Source organism: Maniola jurtina, chromosome 25, assembly GCF_905333055.1.
Source record: "Maniola jurtina chromosome 25, ilManJurt1.1, whole genome shotgun sequence".
NCBI classification, from domain to species: Eukaryota; Metazoa; Arthropoda; class Insecta; order Lepidoptera; family Nymphalidae; genus Maniola; species Maniola jurtina.
The window spans coordinates 7,375,678-7,393,770 of NC_060053.1; the positions used below are offsets into that span (position 1 = coordinate 7,375,678).

At 36.5% G+C, this 18,093-nt stretch overlaps 1 protein-coding gene across 5 annotated transcripts in view; it reads right to left on the bottom strand.

Annotated features, from left to right (window-relative positions):
* LOC123877961 (nephrin) overlaps positions 1-13,767 on the bottom strand; it is a 341,522-nt gene extending 327,755 nt beyond the window's left edge. For all 5 annotated transcript variants that reach the window (XM_045924911.1, XM_045924908.1, XM_045924910.1 and 2 more), the window contains exon 1: positions 13,534-13,767. The gene's annotated coding sequence lies outside the window, so the exon portion shown is untranslated. The remainder of the gene's footprint in view (positions 1-13,533) is intronic.
* Positions 13,768-18,093: the final 4,326 nt, after the last annotated feature.

Consider the following 18,093-nt stretch of genomic DNA (forward strand, 5'->3'; position numbering starts at 1 on the left):
TTTATTTCATGCTTAAGAGGATACTTGTCAACAAGCCCCCGTCGATTTCCTACGTATGATATTATTGTTCTTATCTCTATCTGCCCTGGTTCGTGCATTCTCGGTTCCTAGATCGGTACATTTGTGATATCCAATTCAAATTGCTGTGATTGGCTGAATTTACCATGTTCTTGCTGCGACAGTGAGTTTGAGCCACTAGCGGAACAATGTTAGCCGGTCAGAAATGATTGCAATTAGTCAACCTGTTTGACGTCCGTGTTCTGTTTTCGATTACAAAAAAGCAAAAATTGTTGTTGCAATCATCAATTTTAGCAAATAGTGAAAGAGAGTCGGCCAATCAGAGGTCACAACTACCGCCACACTTTCTGTCAAACTTTGGCAGTAGGCCTGCCGAGTAATGAAAACAAATTTTTCATTCTGTCTAGGTGTAGGGTAGGTGTAGGGTTGCCACCTGCCTCTTTTAGATTTACAGGCTACCACCATCAAAAATACGGGGTTTAGATTTGTTTACGGGAGACATTGTTTCTTATATATTGTTGTATTATTGTATTGTTTATTATTGTATTTGAAGAAATAGGCGGTGGTTCTCTCTGAAAGCTTATTTAGATATTTCAGTTTATTTGTATGTTTTGTATTTTTTCTCTGTATGTTGCCGGGTCTTGATCGGTGAACTGTGTTTGCAATGTGGTTTTAAATAAAAGATTATTTATTTATTTCAATAGCTTTTAAAAACTCTTCATTTTGTAAAACAAAATGCATGTTAACTTAAAATTACATTTAACTTGTAATTCCACCTTCAAAGTATCAATACCATGGCCGTAGCCAGGAATTGATTTCGGGAGAGGTTTTATCAGGGCCGGAACTGAATCCTGTCATGAGGAAAAATACGTTCGCTCAACTTTATGGGCTAATTACCTGGTTAGTTGAATTTCGCCTTTCAATTGGATAGTGGAATAAAATACAACAATGAAAAAGCGCAGCGCAGTGAGCGTAAGTGTTTTTGGTTCAATACAGAAAAAAATAAGTGAAAGGGAAACGAGTTTAGCCATAGCAAGATACTTCTTTACCAAAATTTTGATACTTACTATTCAGAGGTAACTTGCACCCCAGAAACGAACATAAGCTTTTTATCCCGGAAAATCCCCCACGGAATTTTTAAAAACCTAAATTCATGCAGACGAAATTGCGGGGCATACACCAAGTAATACAAATTCAAAACGCGAGTGAAGCGAGCGCGAAATGTTTGATATATTTCCAAAAAAAAATTGGTAAGCAAATGCAAGAAATAGTGTAAGTATTATTTTAGGTTTAGGTTTTTGACGGTCTCCCAGACGCAGTAGCCATTTCTAAATTTCTAGTCTGGTGGGAGGCTTGGGTCATGGCTAGTTATATGGTTAGTATGGCCCTACCGGCCAAGAAATGAGACTGCACTATTACCACTAGGAGAGATTAAAGTCAAGGGCTAACTTGTATAAAAAAAGGCTTAGATCCTAAAACCAACCTCCGCCTCTTTGGCTACGGCCATGATCAAAATCAAGTGGGTTTCGGCTACGCAGGTATTATTCTACGCATTGTCGCACAAGGAAAATATGTATTCTTTCTACTGGACATAACGTCAGCGTTTGGTTTCGCAAGCCAGCCCGGCTGAATTTGTAAAAAACCGGCCAAGTGCGAGTCAGACTCACGCACCGAGGGTTCCGTATTCGGGTATTTTTTTTCGACATTTTACGGCATTAGCTAGTTGTAAATATATTTAAAAGCTACTATAAGATAATAAATAAGGTACTTATTTCCTTATCTTTTTATTGTATGGCAGCGCGCGGTTTTAAATTATAAATTGCACGTCCTGTTCTGTAATACATTTTTTTCTCAATATCTATCGCTTTATCTCATAGCAAGAGTCCGTAAGACATAATACAGTGAATATAGGCAAAATATACAATTTTTGCAGTTTCCACGTCAGTACCTGTCGAATTTTTCTAACAGTGTAAGCAGCAGAGTTGAGTTTACCATCAAGTGTTGATATGTGGGTGTTCCATAGAAGCTTTGCATCTAACGTTATACCGAGAAACACGGGGTTCTCCTTTATTTTCAACATATGATTATTAATCAATGAATTTATGTCATTTAAGGTCCTGGTATTGGGCAGTGTGAATTGAACACACTTAGATTTCTTTGCATTTGGAATTGATTTGGAAGTAAATTGTTAGCAATAAATCAGAGAGTGACCTGTGATATGGCATTACATATAGTATACATTGTCAAAAATTATAATATTAAAGCTGTGCGTATTGCGTGAGGAATAGGTGCAACTTGCAGGGTTTGATGCATGCGCTATTGCCAGCAAACATGAGACATATTTTTATCTACAGGCAACGTCTGAGTAGGTAACGCATACGTCTAACGCAAGTTGAAATGTACCAGTGTATTTAGTTAGACCTATCGACAAGTTTAGAGTCGGGTGTAGTTTAAATGTGGCCCGTGTGTTTAGACCAGTTTAGACTGTCAGTTCCGCCCCCCGTCACCGTCGGGGGTTGGTCGTCCCCCGCACCTCACCACCCCTCTTGCAGAAATCGAGACAGCACGAAATTTTCAAGATTTCTGGGTGTAATTTCTGGTTTTCGTAGTTCCAACATAATTATAACAATATAAAATATATAACGATAATTTTTTTACTGCATGATATTCATTAAATTTTCTAGGTCTGTGGTTTTTCCAAATTTCATTAAATTGCTTCGTTGTCTAGAAAAACGAGCACAAAGTTGGGACTTTTTTTAAAGAAAAATACAAATCTTTGAACCCCTGTAATTTTAAAACTACATATTTTTAGAAAAATCTAAAACACCACAGACACAGATATTAGTTTCTAGACTATGTCTGCAAAATTTCATGGACTTTGGTTGCTTAATATTCAAATGAAATGGGAACTACGATTGTATGGAGTAAGTGACGGAGAGAGCTCTGTTAACAGACTTGAAAATTAATGTTTAAGGGCAAGAAATATTCAAATCAAACGCATTATTTAATCAAATAATATAATTTGAAGCTTCCAAACTCCGGAACTGCGGACTTGGAACGCTCAGCATCAAACCCCGACACCGGAGCTGAAAAATAATCAGATTTTCAAGCCCTATAATGGACGTCTTAATCACATCTAACTTATCAGAGTTTGTTTTAAGCTATTAAATAGTATCAGCTATACTTTAACGGTGAAGGAAAACATCGTGAGGAAGTCTGCATGCCTGAGACTCCTTCGTAACATTCTCAAAATTGTGTGAAGTCTGCGCATCCGCATTTGGCCAGTATGGCGGATTATGGTTTTAACCCTTCTCTTAGAAGACACCCGTGCTGAATATTGAGCCAGCCCTATGGGATGATCATGATGTTGATGGTGCTGAAACGTGGACACTGTCCTACAAAATGTAAACGCTTGGTATTCCCAATAGTTCAGTATAATAAAAAATCTTTGGCATATGGTTTAATTACGTACTTCAAAACATTGAGTACAAAACGGAGTAAGTAGTTATTAAGTATTGCTTTATAATATCTTTGGATATTTATTTTTGACTGGCGGATTAGTACACCTTCAGTCTGTTAGTCAGTCAGTCTCCATAAGTTTCTCAATAGTTTATGAAACACCTTTGAGAACATTATGGAGAACTCTCACGCATGCAGGTTTCCCTCACGATGTTTTTCTTCACCGATTAATACTAATAAATAAATATCATTAATATTGTAAATATTTTCACGACCTAGTCAAATTACTTCCTACAGTGTGTCCTTTCCGTCCTCACCTATGGTGCTGAAACGTGGACACTGACAAATGGCCTTGTTCATAAATTCAAAGTTGCTCAGCGAGCTATGGAGAGGGCTATGTTAGGAGTTTCACTGAGGGATAAGATCCGAAATGAGGAGATCCGCAGGAGAACCAAGGTCACTGACATAGCCCAAACTATTAGCAAGCTGAAGTGGCAGTGGGCAGGCCATGCCTGTCGTAGAGGCGATGGCCGTTGGAGCCGGAAAGTCCTTGAGTGGAGACCGCGTTTAAGCAAACGTAGTGTGGGACGCCCTCCAGCACGATGGACCGACGATATAAAGCGGCTGGCGGGAAGTGGCTGGATGAGGAAGGCTGAGGACCGGGTGTGGTGGCGCTCTATAGGGAAGGCCTATGTCCAACAGTGGACGTCCACAGGCTGATGATGATGATGATGATGATGATGAGTCAAATTACTTATTATTAAGTAGTAAGATTTTACTTATAGATTTTTTTTGTAAGATTTCCATCGATAAAATTGGATGAGTTTTACCCTATTTCATAATATGAACAATTTATGAAGACTTTGTACTGTATATGTAACCGCTGAAAAACCTCGACTTTCGTCGAAAAATCGAAACTCCGGTAACGTTCACGATGGCTCCGGTGTTCCAAATGAACCTGTAATCCTTCAAAGCTCCGGAGTTACACCAAAACCGGAATTCCGGAGCTAAAGCTCTAGTACCAATTCGCGTTTGGCCAGTGTGGTGGGGCTCACTAGTGGTTCACTACTGAGTGCATGTCTCCAATGGAGACCCGTGCTCAGTAGTGAGCCTGAAACGGGTTGATGATGATGATGATGATATAATTTGTGTCATAACATGAGCCTAAGCTAACACATGGTTATAAAAATAATGTATCAAATGACAGACCCGAAATGTTGTATATTTTTAGTTAAGACCAACGTATCGCACGTGCTGCCATGCTGTCACATGTGGCTCAAATATAATTTATCATTTTACAAATTTGTATCCGTGCTAGTTAACATAGTAACAGCCCTAGACGGGATAGTAGATGCGTTAATTAAACTATTCTTTTTAAGGGCTCATCGTATTCTTTTAAAAAAACCGGCCAAGTGCGAGTCAGATTCGCGCACCGAGGGCTCCGTACTCGGGTATTTTTTCCGATATTTTGCTCGATAAATCAAGAACTTTTATGCATAAAAATAAATAAAATCTGATTTAGAATGTAAAGGTAATTTGATATGATACCCCACTTGGTATAGTTATCTAACCACCAATTCACGGTTTTCGGTTTTTTTTCTATACTTGTGCTATAAGACCTATACCCTACCTGAGAATTTTCATGATTCTCAGTCAATGGGAAGTACCCAAGAGATTCCTTCACAGACACGACGGACAACAAAGTGATCCTATAAGGGTTCCGTTTTTCCTTTTGAGGAACAGAACCCTAAAAAAATAAGGAGTTCCTATGATCCACAAACCTTTATCCTCATGGGCGAAGTTGCAGGAACCATCTACTTATATATACTAGATTCAGAGACACCCAGGGACGGACGGATTGACAGGGGCAGACTATCTTTTATCCCGGAAGATCAAAGAATCTATCTACAGGATTTTTAAAACACAAAGATTTTTTATTTTAGAAATCTTACAATTTATTAAGTAACATTTAAAAACATAATTTAGTTGGAATTACAGGAAACATTATATTTTTAAACTTTTACTTTAAATTAAGTACTTCCCATTAAATCTCTATTAATTACTATACATTTATATAATTAAACAACATTCAAAAATCAATTAAAAACTTTCACTATGACTACCATTTATATAAAAGGTAGGAAGGAGTACAGAATCCCACGCGTTGTATTCTGGTTTATAACATAAATTAATTATAAATCCAATAATAATTAATATAAAGTAGTCAATAAGTAACTACATAATGAACTAGCTCATACCCGCGACTTCATCCGCGTGGACTACATAAATTTCGAACCCCTATTTTACTCCCTAGGGGTTGAATTTTCAAAAATCCTTTCTTAGCGGATGTCTACGTCATAGTAGCTACTCGTATCTACATGGCAAGTTTCAGCCCGATCCGTCCATGTTTGAGCTGTGCATTGATAGACCAGTCAGTCAGCTCTTCCTTTTTTAACCCCCGACCCAAAAAGAGGGGTGTTATAAGTTTGACGTGTGTATCTGTGTATCTGTCTGTGGCATCGTAGCTCCTAAACTAATGAACCGATTTTAATTTAGTTTTTTTTGTTTGAAAGGTGGCTTGATCGAGAGTGTTCTTAGTTATAGTCCAAGAAAATCGGTTCAGCCGTTTGAAAGTTATCAGCTCTTTTCTAGTTACTGTAACCTTCACTCGTCGGGGGTGCTATAAATTTTTAATTTACACTTTTATATTATTTAGATTTAACGTACCTATTCTCATAAATAATCTCATTCATAAATAATTAATTTAAGCATATACTTAAATGTATGTCAAAAAAACAGCTTGAAGAAACCTGCATGCCTGAGAGTTTTCCATATTGTTCTCAAAGGTACATATATAAGGTCCTCCAATTTGCAATAGGCCAGCATGGTGGACTATGGCCTAATCCGTTCTCATTTTGAGAGGAAATCTGTTCTCAGTAGTGGGCCAGTGATGATGTTGATGAAACGAAACGCTGAGTCAGGCTCAATTTCATTCATCTCTTTGTTGCGGTTAAAGTAAAATAAAAACAATATTTTGCCTCACAAGAGCAACAAAACAAGGCAGGTAACTCAAGTTCACAGGATGTGTATCCTGGACCGACAGGTTCTTACACTTAGCGGTTACGTTGGCTTAATCGTAATCAAGCTGGTTTGATTCCCACGATGTTTTTAGATTTATTGTGGTTTTTATGCCGTAAAGTAGTCACTTTACTAGTTGGACCTGTTCTCTTTTACAGTGAAAGTTTTTTTTTATTCACTTAGGTATTTATTAAGTAAATGTTAGATAAGGAAGTTGATTTACTTGTTTTTATTCAAAAATGTTGCCGTTTTGCTAAGAGCGGGTAGCCCCAATTTTTTCAGAAATAATTTTGTAACTTTGGGCCAAAAAAATGATTTATTCAAATTGGGTATCATTGTACACTTTTTGATTGTCAAATTGTGGAATTTGTAGAATAGAAAAGAATAAAATACATTTTCATTGAAATAAACTTTTACAAGTGCTTTTTAATCGTCAAAATAATTTACCACTGGTTCGGAATGCCGTTCCTACCGAGAAGAACCAGCAAGAAACTCGGCGGTTGCTCTTTTCGATTGTTCAATTTACAATAATATTCCATACTATACAAACAATTGCAGCCCCGCGCATTGCTGGAGCGAGTGAAACCCATGCTTTTTTATCATTTACATAATCTTCGATTGTAAAATATGCTTTTGCCAGGAGCATACTTTAACTGGATTTTTAAACTTTTGTAAAGGCAAGTCTAATATTGACTGTGGAATTTTATTTGGGTAAGATAATACCAAATGCAATGGTGATAATTAATTACGTTAACTTAAAACTTAACTAAACCATATTTAACTGGACCTTAGTGGGCGGATTAAAATATACATATATTCAAAACAGGTTAAGGTCGACATTACCTAAAAATTTAGGTAGGTAGATACCTAAATTAATCATGAAATATGATCTATGAACATAGTTATTCATTGGGACAAAAACCACATTGTGAAAGATAATGTAACGCCCCCTTTTTGAACAAATCATAGTTTCACCAAGAGTTCCGTAGCTTGTAAAGTAACATTTTATTTTATTAAATACTTGAATAATTGATTAAATTAATCTACCGTCTCAAAAACAAATTTCCTTATTTGGGACCGCAAAATTAATAAAAGATTTTTTTTTGTAAATCACTTTATTACTTTAAACTTAATATTGTAAAGAGGAAAGATTTGTTTGTTTGTTTGTCTAAACATATTCAAGGAAAAGCTGACTGACTGACTGACTGATCCTATCAACGCACAGCTCCAGCTCTGAATGGATCGGGCTGTTTAGCATGCAGATAGCTATAATAATTATGACACTGACATTGGCTTGGAAAGGACTTGTGAAAGTTCAATTTTCAAAAATTCTTGATAAGGGGTTTGAAATTACTGAACCGATTTTAATAATTCTTTCACGATTACAAAGCTGCTACTTTATCTAGAAGTAGCATTATTATGTTATTTACTAGCCGATGCCCGCGACTTCGTCCGCGTGGATTTAGGTTTTCGGAATCCCGTAGGAACTCTTTGATTTTCCGGGATAAAAAGTAGCCTATGTGCTAATCCAGGATATTATCTATCTCCATTCTCAGCCAAATCCGTTCAATAGTTTTTGCCTGAAAGAGTAACAACATCCATACATCCATCCACACATTCATCCATACAATATTTCGCGTTTATAATATTAGTAGGATCAAACCCCCGAGCGAAACCTGGTAGATCAGCTAGTATCATATCAAATTACTTCTAAAGTTCTACCTATAACCAACCTACCCAATAATTTTTAAAACTTGACTCATTCGTTTCCAGTTCAGTTGGATTGTATAACTAACTAGCTGATGCCCGCAGCTTCGCCCGCGTGGATTGGTCAGATCCCCTGCAGCATCAGGATTGAGGAGTTGGACTCCAAATTTTTTATGAAACAATGTCGCAAAGTTCCTCTATCGATTAAAAAAGAAATGACGCAAATCGGTTCAGAAATCTCGGAGATTTCGGTGTACATAGGTAGAAAAACACAACTCCCTTTTTGAAAGTCGGTTAAAAAAGTAGCCTATGTTACTCCCTGGTCAATTCTCTACTTGTCTGTGAAAATCCCGTCAAAATCGGTTCAGCCGTTCCCAAGATTAGCCTTTTCAAACAGACAGACAGACAGACAGACAAAAATTTTAAAAACGTGTGATTCAGTAATAGAATCGTTCAAATAACCATATGACCTTAATATGCGGTAGTTATTTCGAAATTACAGACAGACACTCCAATTTTATTTATTAGTATAGATTTTAATCTGCAATGTCAAGACGCCATCTTTCAAATACCCCAATTTCCGGTGACACACGTTTTTAATGAATAATATGGATACAGGGTGTTATTTTTGGGAGACGTCAGTGAGGCGAAAATTATAATCTGATTCTTAATTAATTGCGTGGAGTTCTGACGTTTCTCAATGTTACCAGAGACAAAACAGTTCCCACAAAAAAAGCTAATAAATTCAAAGAAATACATTTATAAAATATGCTATGAATTCGAAGGATTAAATTTATAAAAGCGTAAGAATAATTTTTGAATACATATCAAAAATTTTACAAAATTCCAACCTGCGTCTTCTGGGAATCGCCTTGACCGCTAGGCCACGGTTCGCTTTGCTGCTAGTGACCTAGGGGTCAACAATTCGTAGGGTTTTTAGTTTCACCCACAAAAAGGTAGTATAGGCAAATAGGGGATGAAAGTTTGTATGAAAGTTCATTAGTTTTAAGGTGCATATCTATTATAATTATTGGTATTTGGGATTTTGGGCAAAAATGAAGGAGTACCTACAAGGTTTTTGGGAACCATCACCGATTTTCAAAATTAGTTTAATGTTTGGATCCACGAATAACATCCTGTATATCTACCTACTTAACTGAGATGTAAAAGATTAATATTGAATTTATTAACTTTGATTTGTGTTTTTTTTTGTTTATTGAATAATTTGCAGGTCATTCTCTTACTAAAGTCGTAAATATTATTCTAGACGGACTGGCTCTCCCTGGCTTCGCACGGGTGGGTTTATCTATTGTACATAGCGACTCAAATGTGAATGTGTTTATCATCATCATGATCAACCCTTCGCCGGCTCTTTTTGTGCATAATAGTTTTTGATTAATCGTGAAAAATGTCGGAATAACTACCCGAGTACGGAACCCTCAGTGCGCGAGTCTGACTCGCACTTGGCCGGTTTTATCTTTGATTGAACGTCACCCATAGCTTAACATTAGACACTAGCTGATGCTCGCGACGTAGTCCGCGTGGACTACTTTAAAATCCTATTTCAACCCCTTAGGGGTAGAATTTCTAAAAGCGGATGTCTAAGATGCGATATTTTTAACCCCCGACCCAAAAAGAGGGGTGTTATAAGTTTGACGTGTGTATCTGTCTGTGGCATCGTAGCTCCTAAACTAATGCACCGATTTTAATTTAGTTTTTTGTTTGAAAGGTGGCTTGATCGAGAGTGTTCTTAGCTATAATCCAAGAAAATCGGTTCAGCCGTTTGAAAGTTATCAGCTCTTTTCTAGTTACTGTAACCTTCACTTGTCGGGAGTGTTATAAATTTATAATTTACACTTGTGTTTTATTTATATTTCCAACGCCATTGAAGGGAATATAGGTAAAAAGACCACGAAGGCTGTGAACCGTAATACAGCTTCTCCCTTCCGGTACACGTATACAACTTGTGAGGCTTCTATCACGGCTGCCTCGATCAATTAGGTGCCTACCTATAAAAATCCCTATAAATATACCACAAAATCGATAAAATGAAGCCTCAATTGCTTAATGGGTAAAGAAGCGGACTGAAATCCGAAAGGTCGGCGGTTCAAACCTCACCCGTTGCACTATTGTCGTACCTACTCCTAGCACAAGCTTCACGCTTAGTTGGAGGGGAAGGGGGGGGGGGGGGGTGTAACCTTACAGCGATAGCCGACTACGACGTAGTACGTACCTATATTATATGAATTCAGATAGAGACTGCAATCTCACCTGGTGGTAAGTGATGATAATGATAAGATGGAAGCGGGCTAACCTGGAAGGGATCTACATGGCATCGTACCGGACCGCTAAATCGCTTGGCGCTTTTCTAGTAGGGTGGTAAGTGGTAACTACACCACCAGACCACACCAAAAATTATAAAATTCCAAACCCCTGCCGGGAATCGAACCCGGGACCTCCCACTAATAAGACCACAGCACTAACCACTGCGCCAGGAGGCCTTTACCAAATTGTAGTTAGATTCGTAGTTCTCCTGGGCTTTCTTGTTATGCCTAAATATTTATTTATAGGCATGTCAATATGTTTACCGTACTTTCCATAATTCGTGACCTTCTCTTTATTTATCCATAGATATTACGAGGTCACACGTGTTTGCTGTTTATTAGGTACAATTTACTTGTTTTATTGTATTGCCTACCCTACCTAATATTGCCAATATTACGCGCCCTGATCTGAGAAGAACCTCACAACTTATAGGGTTCTTTTCAGACCAGGGCGCGTTTGGAAATCTCGAAGCTTTAGTTTAACATTACGAGATATATATAGCAACTATCAGTATCACCCATAAAGAAAGTAGCTAGATTTTTTCCAGTTACAAGTTAGCCCTTGACTGCAATCCCACCTGGTGGTAAGTGATATTGCAATCTTAGATGGAAGCGGGCTAACCTGAAGGGGTATGGCAGTTTCTATTAAACCTATACCTAGGTAGGTACCCCTTTGGTTTCTACGCAGCATCGTACCGGAACGCTAATTCGCTTGGCAGTACGGACTGACTGACCTATCAACGCACAGCTTAAACCGCTGGAGTAATAAATTAATCCTACCTACAGCCACAGATAAGAAAAATTAAAAATTGAATGTTCCAATTTCAAATCCGACCCGCCTTCGTTCGAAAATTATTATCTGTCCCGTTTTATCGTTCTACCTACCCACTTAATAATAATTATTTTAAATAAACATTTTAATTTTTTACCTTTTCACAAGGTTTTCAAAGTTCGTGTACTTTTATATAATGTATGTGGGTTTCTTTATTCCACCGTATCTTCTAAATGCCGGAACAGATTTGGATGTATGTGGTATCGTTAAATTTTACCTAGCATTCCTTTACAAGTAAAATAAAATTAATGCAGGTTGCACTAGTGAATGTTAAATAATATGTCTATGAAAAACAGAGGAGAGGAGGACCAAAGAAAAGGTGGATGGATTGTGTGAAACAGGATATTTGTGTAAAAGGGGTGGAAAATGCGTTGACGTATGACAGAAGTGAGTGGAAGAAAAAAAAAAAAAGATTCCTACGAATTGAGAACCTCCTCCTTTTTTCGAAGTCGGTTAAAAAGAGATGTGTGCCGACTTCACATAGCTTGGGGTAAAGGATAAGAAGAAAAAGAACAACTAGTCACAATATCACACTAATATTATTAAGGCGAAAGTTTGTGTGTATGTATGTTTGTTACTCCTTCTCTTGTACAAATTTGGAATGGAGATAGATCGTATCCAGGATTAGCACATAGGCTACTTTTTATCCCGGAAAATCAAAGAGTTCCCACGGGATTTCGAAAACCTAAATCCACGCGGACGAAGTCGCGGGCATCATCTAGTGTAGGTACAATAAATTGGAAAAAATAATTAAAAGAGCATCCGCCGAATTTCTCGCTGGTTCTTTTCCGTAGAAAAGGCATTCCAAACCAGTGATGGATTTAAGTACGTGACGATTCAAAAGCATTTGTACATTTGAATAAAAATCTTTCTATTCTATTCTATACAAGCCTGATATTCCCCCTTTTCCCTCCATTCAAGCGTTAAGCATGTTTGGGGTAAATACGACATTAATCTAACGGATTAGAACCTAAAACCTTTCAGATTTGCGTCCACCCACCTTAATCTTTAAGCTATTGAGGGTAAGGCAAATTAATCTATACTAATATTATAAAGAGGAAACCTTTGTATTTTTGTATGTTTGTATTGAATAGGCTCAAAAACTACTGGACCGATTTCAAAATTTCTTTTACCATTACTTAGAGGGATTCTTCCGAATCCGTATAGGCTATATTTTATCCCGGAAAATAGAAAAAATAAATGTCCACCCGTGCGACGCCGGGGCGGGTCGCTAGTGAAGAATAAAGAAACAGTAGGTACCCACCTACCTAGATATCAACCTGAAAGTAATTCTAGTTTTTAGGGTTACCTATCTCCAGAGAAAAAAGGAACCCTTGTAGGATCGTTTAAATAAAATAAAATAAATAAATATACTTTTATTTGGAACTATAAGCTAGGCGCAAACAGTACATAGGATGGATATGGATGAAATATAAATACTAATTCGAATAAATTAAACTTAAATACCTAATTATTTACCTAAAACCTAGCTTACTGAGCTTTTTCGTTATCTTTCTGCCAAGACCCGTCAAGGTTGCCATCTGTAGGGTACTGGGATCATGAAAGGCAGGTCAAGTAATATAAGTAGGTAGGTATATGCTCACAAGGGCAAAAATTGAAAACCGTGAATTTGTGACAGGTACCTAGCAACATCAAAAAAAGTGTTATTTCTTATAGGATGATACAGAACCATTCATGTACGAGTCCAACTCGCACTCCGGTTTTTTTTAACTTATCAATTCTATTAGGATTCCTCTAAGAAAAATCGATTCATTTAGAATTCAACGCGTTTGACGTTCGTCTTTTCCAAAGGTTTTACGTACCGTCTATCATACCTATTATATTTTATTGTTGATGGAATTAGCTAATTTTATGGTACGTTTTTTACAGTACCAATTAAAGCTTTTAAATCCCAAATACAAAGTACATGCCATAGCTATTAGGTATGTCCAAAAACACTTATTTAATCCACACATCGAAAGAAACCTAACATTAAAATAAATGCCACTTTTGATAGATATTAATTAAAATACAGGTTAACAAACCGACATAAGTGCCTATACATTAAAAAAACCTCATCTAGAAATGTCATGATTGAGAAAAAAAAACACATACTCCCACGGTACGAACTGGTCCCTCCGGATGTCCAAGATACAAGAAACCAGAACCGAAAAACCGGTCAAACTAAAAACTCGTTCATTGATAATTTTTTTTTTTCACATACACTTCATTTCATTCACTAGCCACTGTAATCCTGATTCGGAGTTCGAACTCGCGGTTTTTGGTGGTATTTTGTTTGAGCCACAGGTGTGACTCCGCGGCGCATAAGTACGTCCGAACTTGACGGAGGTTCGGGACCGAATGCCGCTGTTTGGGGGTGGGGTGCGCGCGGGGGAACCAGGGGTTCGCACGAGGGGGGCGGGGGGGTTGATCAGTACAGGCTTCAGCCCTGGGAGCCTGCGTATATCTCATTCGCGCGTAGCATCTTGCGTGATGCGTTGAACGATTCGATTTTCAAATGGAATGGAAATGAATGCGTAAACGAACGCTTTCCTTGTATTTAGAATGTTCTCGGGAATCTGGTAGCTGTATTGATTACTTGATTATAATGAGTTGGGTTAAGAATGAGGATTTGTAGAGATTTGGTAGGTAGAATCTATGTTAATAAAGAGAAACTGACTGACATTATCAGCGAACACAATGTGGGTTTTCTTATGAAAACCATGAAAACTTGGTCTTTCATAAAAGCCTTATAGAAAGGATTTTCATTAATTACAACTGAACGAACCTGGGTTGTCAACTAGTGCATAAAATATACTTAGGTTTATTTTACTTTGATTTATTTGTTATGTACAATACGATAATAATTGAAATAATGTAAAAATCAATATTAAATTCAAACTCAAAGAGTTTAATTTTTGACTGATTAATCACAAATTATTATTTTAATATTTTTTTTAGATTTCTAAGAAATAACTTCTTGCTATAATTAAGTAGGTAATTTTAAAAGCCACACTGAAAAAAGTGAATACTGATAATTTCAATGACTTTCATAGGAATATTTTGAATTTTATAAATATCTTTCAGTGTTTCATTATTAAACACGAAACCCAATATCTTAAAAAACTCATAACATTCATTGAAATCAATGATTAGGATAATAATGTATTGATTAGAATTTTAAATTGAATATTCCGTTAGATAGATTGTATTTAATTTAATTGAATTTAAGATAATATTCAAACACCAGTTATAGTGGTAAAATGTATAAGGCTCATCAGACATTATTCCAACATATTGTACCTACATTTTATTGAATAAATCATTGAATTTGAATTTGAATTTGAATTTGATAAATTAGTCCCTTGTTCTATCTCGAAATCTAAAATTATCATCAAATCGTTCCTAAACTCGAAAAACGCCACTGAAACTGATAACCACAGCACCTGTGCACCAATCAGACAAAACACACAAAAAACACTAGAAAGTACACAAAAACACAAATTAGAACAAGCTATTCCAAAATCAATTCTATACTGTGAGCTATAAGGTTGCTCCAGATTTTATTAGGTGCTGCGATGATTTTGTTATAATTTAAAACTCGTATCATAGTCCAAGAGTTGGTTATTAAAATAACAGAGGTCTAAAACATAACCAAAAATGCAACTCATAGTAGGAAGAATTCCAAAGGAAAGACACTCCGAACCAGAGGTAGACGCATTTGGCGAATAAAAGTACTTAAAAAAGTTAATTGAATATTAAAAAAAAAAAAAAGAACATATTCCCCTCCAACTAAGCGTAAAGCTTGTGCTAGGAGTGGGTACGACAATAGTGCGACAGGTGGGATTCGAACCGCCGACCTTACAGATTTTAGTCCACTCCTTAACCGTTGAGCTATTGAGGCTATAATAATGAATAAAAATCTTCCTGTTTCTATTTATTATGTCCAGAAACTTTTTTGACCTGGTTTCTCCTTCACCTTTCTACTATTACATAGCACCTACCGTAAGACATCTTTAAGCTCTGCACCCGTACGTAGTTGAAATTCTACGTAGCGATTTGCCTCCTCGTTTCTGATTTGAACCACTATTATACGGAACGCCCTTCCGGCATTAATTTATTCCTCGACTTAAAATATATAGATAGCTTCAAATCAAGAATGAACAGGCATCTTCTAGGAAAGTGCGCTATATCTTAGGCTGCATCATCACTTACCAGCAGATCTAACTGAAGTCAAGTGCTAATATATCTATAAATTAAAAAAAAAACCGGTCCAGTGCGAGTCAGACTCGCGCACTGAGGGTTCCGTACTCGGGTATTTTTACATAAAAATAAATAAAAATCTGTTTTAGGATGTACAGGGAAAGCCCTTTCATATGATACCCACTTGGTGCAGTTATCTTATTTTGAAAATTGAAACATATTTTAATTTTTTTTTCTTCAGACAGACAACAGACAGACGGACAGACGGACGGACGGATAGACAGACTGACAGACAGACAACAAAGTGATCCAATAAGGGTTCCGTTTTTCCTTTTGAGATACGGAATCCTAAAAATCAGCTACGCGATACTGTTATCTAGTTAAACTGATAATTAATCCTTCGAATTAACCGAAATACCTGAATTTACAATTACTTTTTTCACAAAATTACAATTAGTGCCTAGCCGTCGTTGCAGCCGTTAAGTGACCTACTGCTAACACCTGATTAACTTTCTAAATTATAAGATCCTAGATATATACTGTAGGTACTGCTGGTTAGTTTCTAATTTTTTTTAGAGCCTCAATAGCTCAACCGGTAAAGGTCCAGGTTAAAACCAGGTCGACGGTTCAAACCCCGCCCGTTGCACTATTGTCGTACCTACTTCTAGCACAAGCCTGACGCTTAGTTGGAGAGGAAAGGGGAATATTAGTCATTTAACATGGCTAATATTCTTTAAAAAAAAATTATTCCGAGGCAAAGTTTATCACCACTTAATCTTTTCTATCAGATATACACAGCAGATATAGGATAAAATAAATAAAAGGGTACGTACCATCACACAAGAATTAACATTGTTTTTTAATTTTCATGGCAGCCATTTTGAAAATTTTATTATTTACTCTTTATAGCGGCAACAGAAACAAACAGAACACATTCTGTGAAAATTTCAAATCTCTGTCTATTATGGTTTACAAGATACAGCCTGCTTATGGACACACGGACTGACGGACGGATGGATGGACAGGGGAGGCTTTGTAATAGGGTCCCGTTGGTAGTTGCCACACTTCAATATTGCTTAATATATACAAGTAGCCCTGTATAGTGCGTCCAAACTAAGAATGTGACAGATAGAAGTATTTTCTTTCTTTCTTTTTCAGCTTTCCCATTCTTACGTTGAACGCATTATACGTTTTCCATGTATCACTTCAAAGGTTAATTCTTTCACCATCTCTCGGCCTATAAAAATGAAAAAAGTAGAACGGGTTGCCCGTGAGAACAAAAAATCTTACAAGCTACTACCGAACTTTTTTTTCAAAACACAATTTATCAGTAGTTTTGTATTCTGTTACGTAAACATTTCGTGCGGTGCGGTGTGCTTTTGTGTTTTTCAGGCATCATGTACTTTTTGTGTCTTGTGTAAGATTTATTATTTGCGAGAGAAAATATGAGATTTCTTCTTTTTCTACTCATATACAGCAGGCAGAAGAGTGTTGAGCAATTGCGTGCGCGTGTGTGTCTTTGTGCGTGCGTGTATGTATATGTGTGTGCGTGTGTATGTGTGTCTGTCTACTGAGATTTTGTTATATGAGGTATATTTAACGGCCTTAATAATATGACCGATTTCTCCCCCAACCCCTAAGATTTACGGGGTCGCTTAGCATATTTAGGAGCAGGATTAAAGGGGCCAGTTTCTTATTCTTAGTTTAAAAAGTGTACTTTGAATAAAATCTTTGACTTTGACTCTGAATTTTGACTTGGTTAAGGGCTTCTTTCTGTTTCACCAATAATCAAATTTTATAAAACTAAAATTTTTGTTTATCAAAAAAAAATTTTTTTTTTATTTCAGACAATAATAATTGTGTCCATAATTTTATACAAATTAAATTACGTAAATTAAAAGTAGTATTAAAATGTAATAATTAAGAGTCCACTTACTTTAGGAACTCGAAATAAGATCTCGTATACGGTCACCTTAGTAAAGAGAACATGATAAGTAAAGAGTAGGTACATAATATTTATTTGCCTATTGCGATAGTCTAAATACAAACAGCTAGTTTAAATACAAATGAAATAAGTAAGGTAGGTAAGTATAAGTATAAAATAATTATTTTATCGAATTCAGGTCAATAAGAATCTAGACTGAAACCCTATAAAAATTAATGAAGTGACCGTTGCAACTAATAATTATGTATACTTATTTTTATTTTTCTATCGAATTGGGTCATCACTAGGTAGGTACTTAACCAAATAACTCAAAATAAAAAACTCCCGACACCTAAACCTCTATAAGAAAACTAGAAAAGAGCTTATAACTTTCAAACGGCTGAACCGATTTTCTTCGATTATAGCTAAGAACACTCTCGATCAAGCCACCTTTCAAACAAAAAAAACTAAATTAAAATTGGTTTCTTCGTTTAGGAGCTACGATGCCACAGACATATACACAGATACACTGATACACACGTCAAACT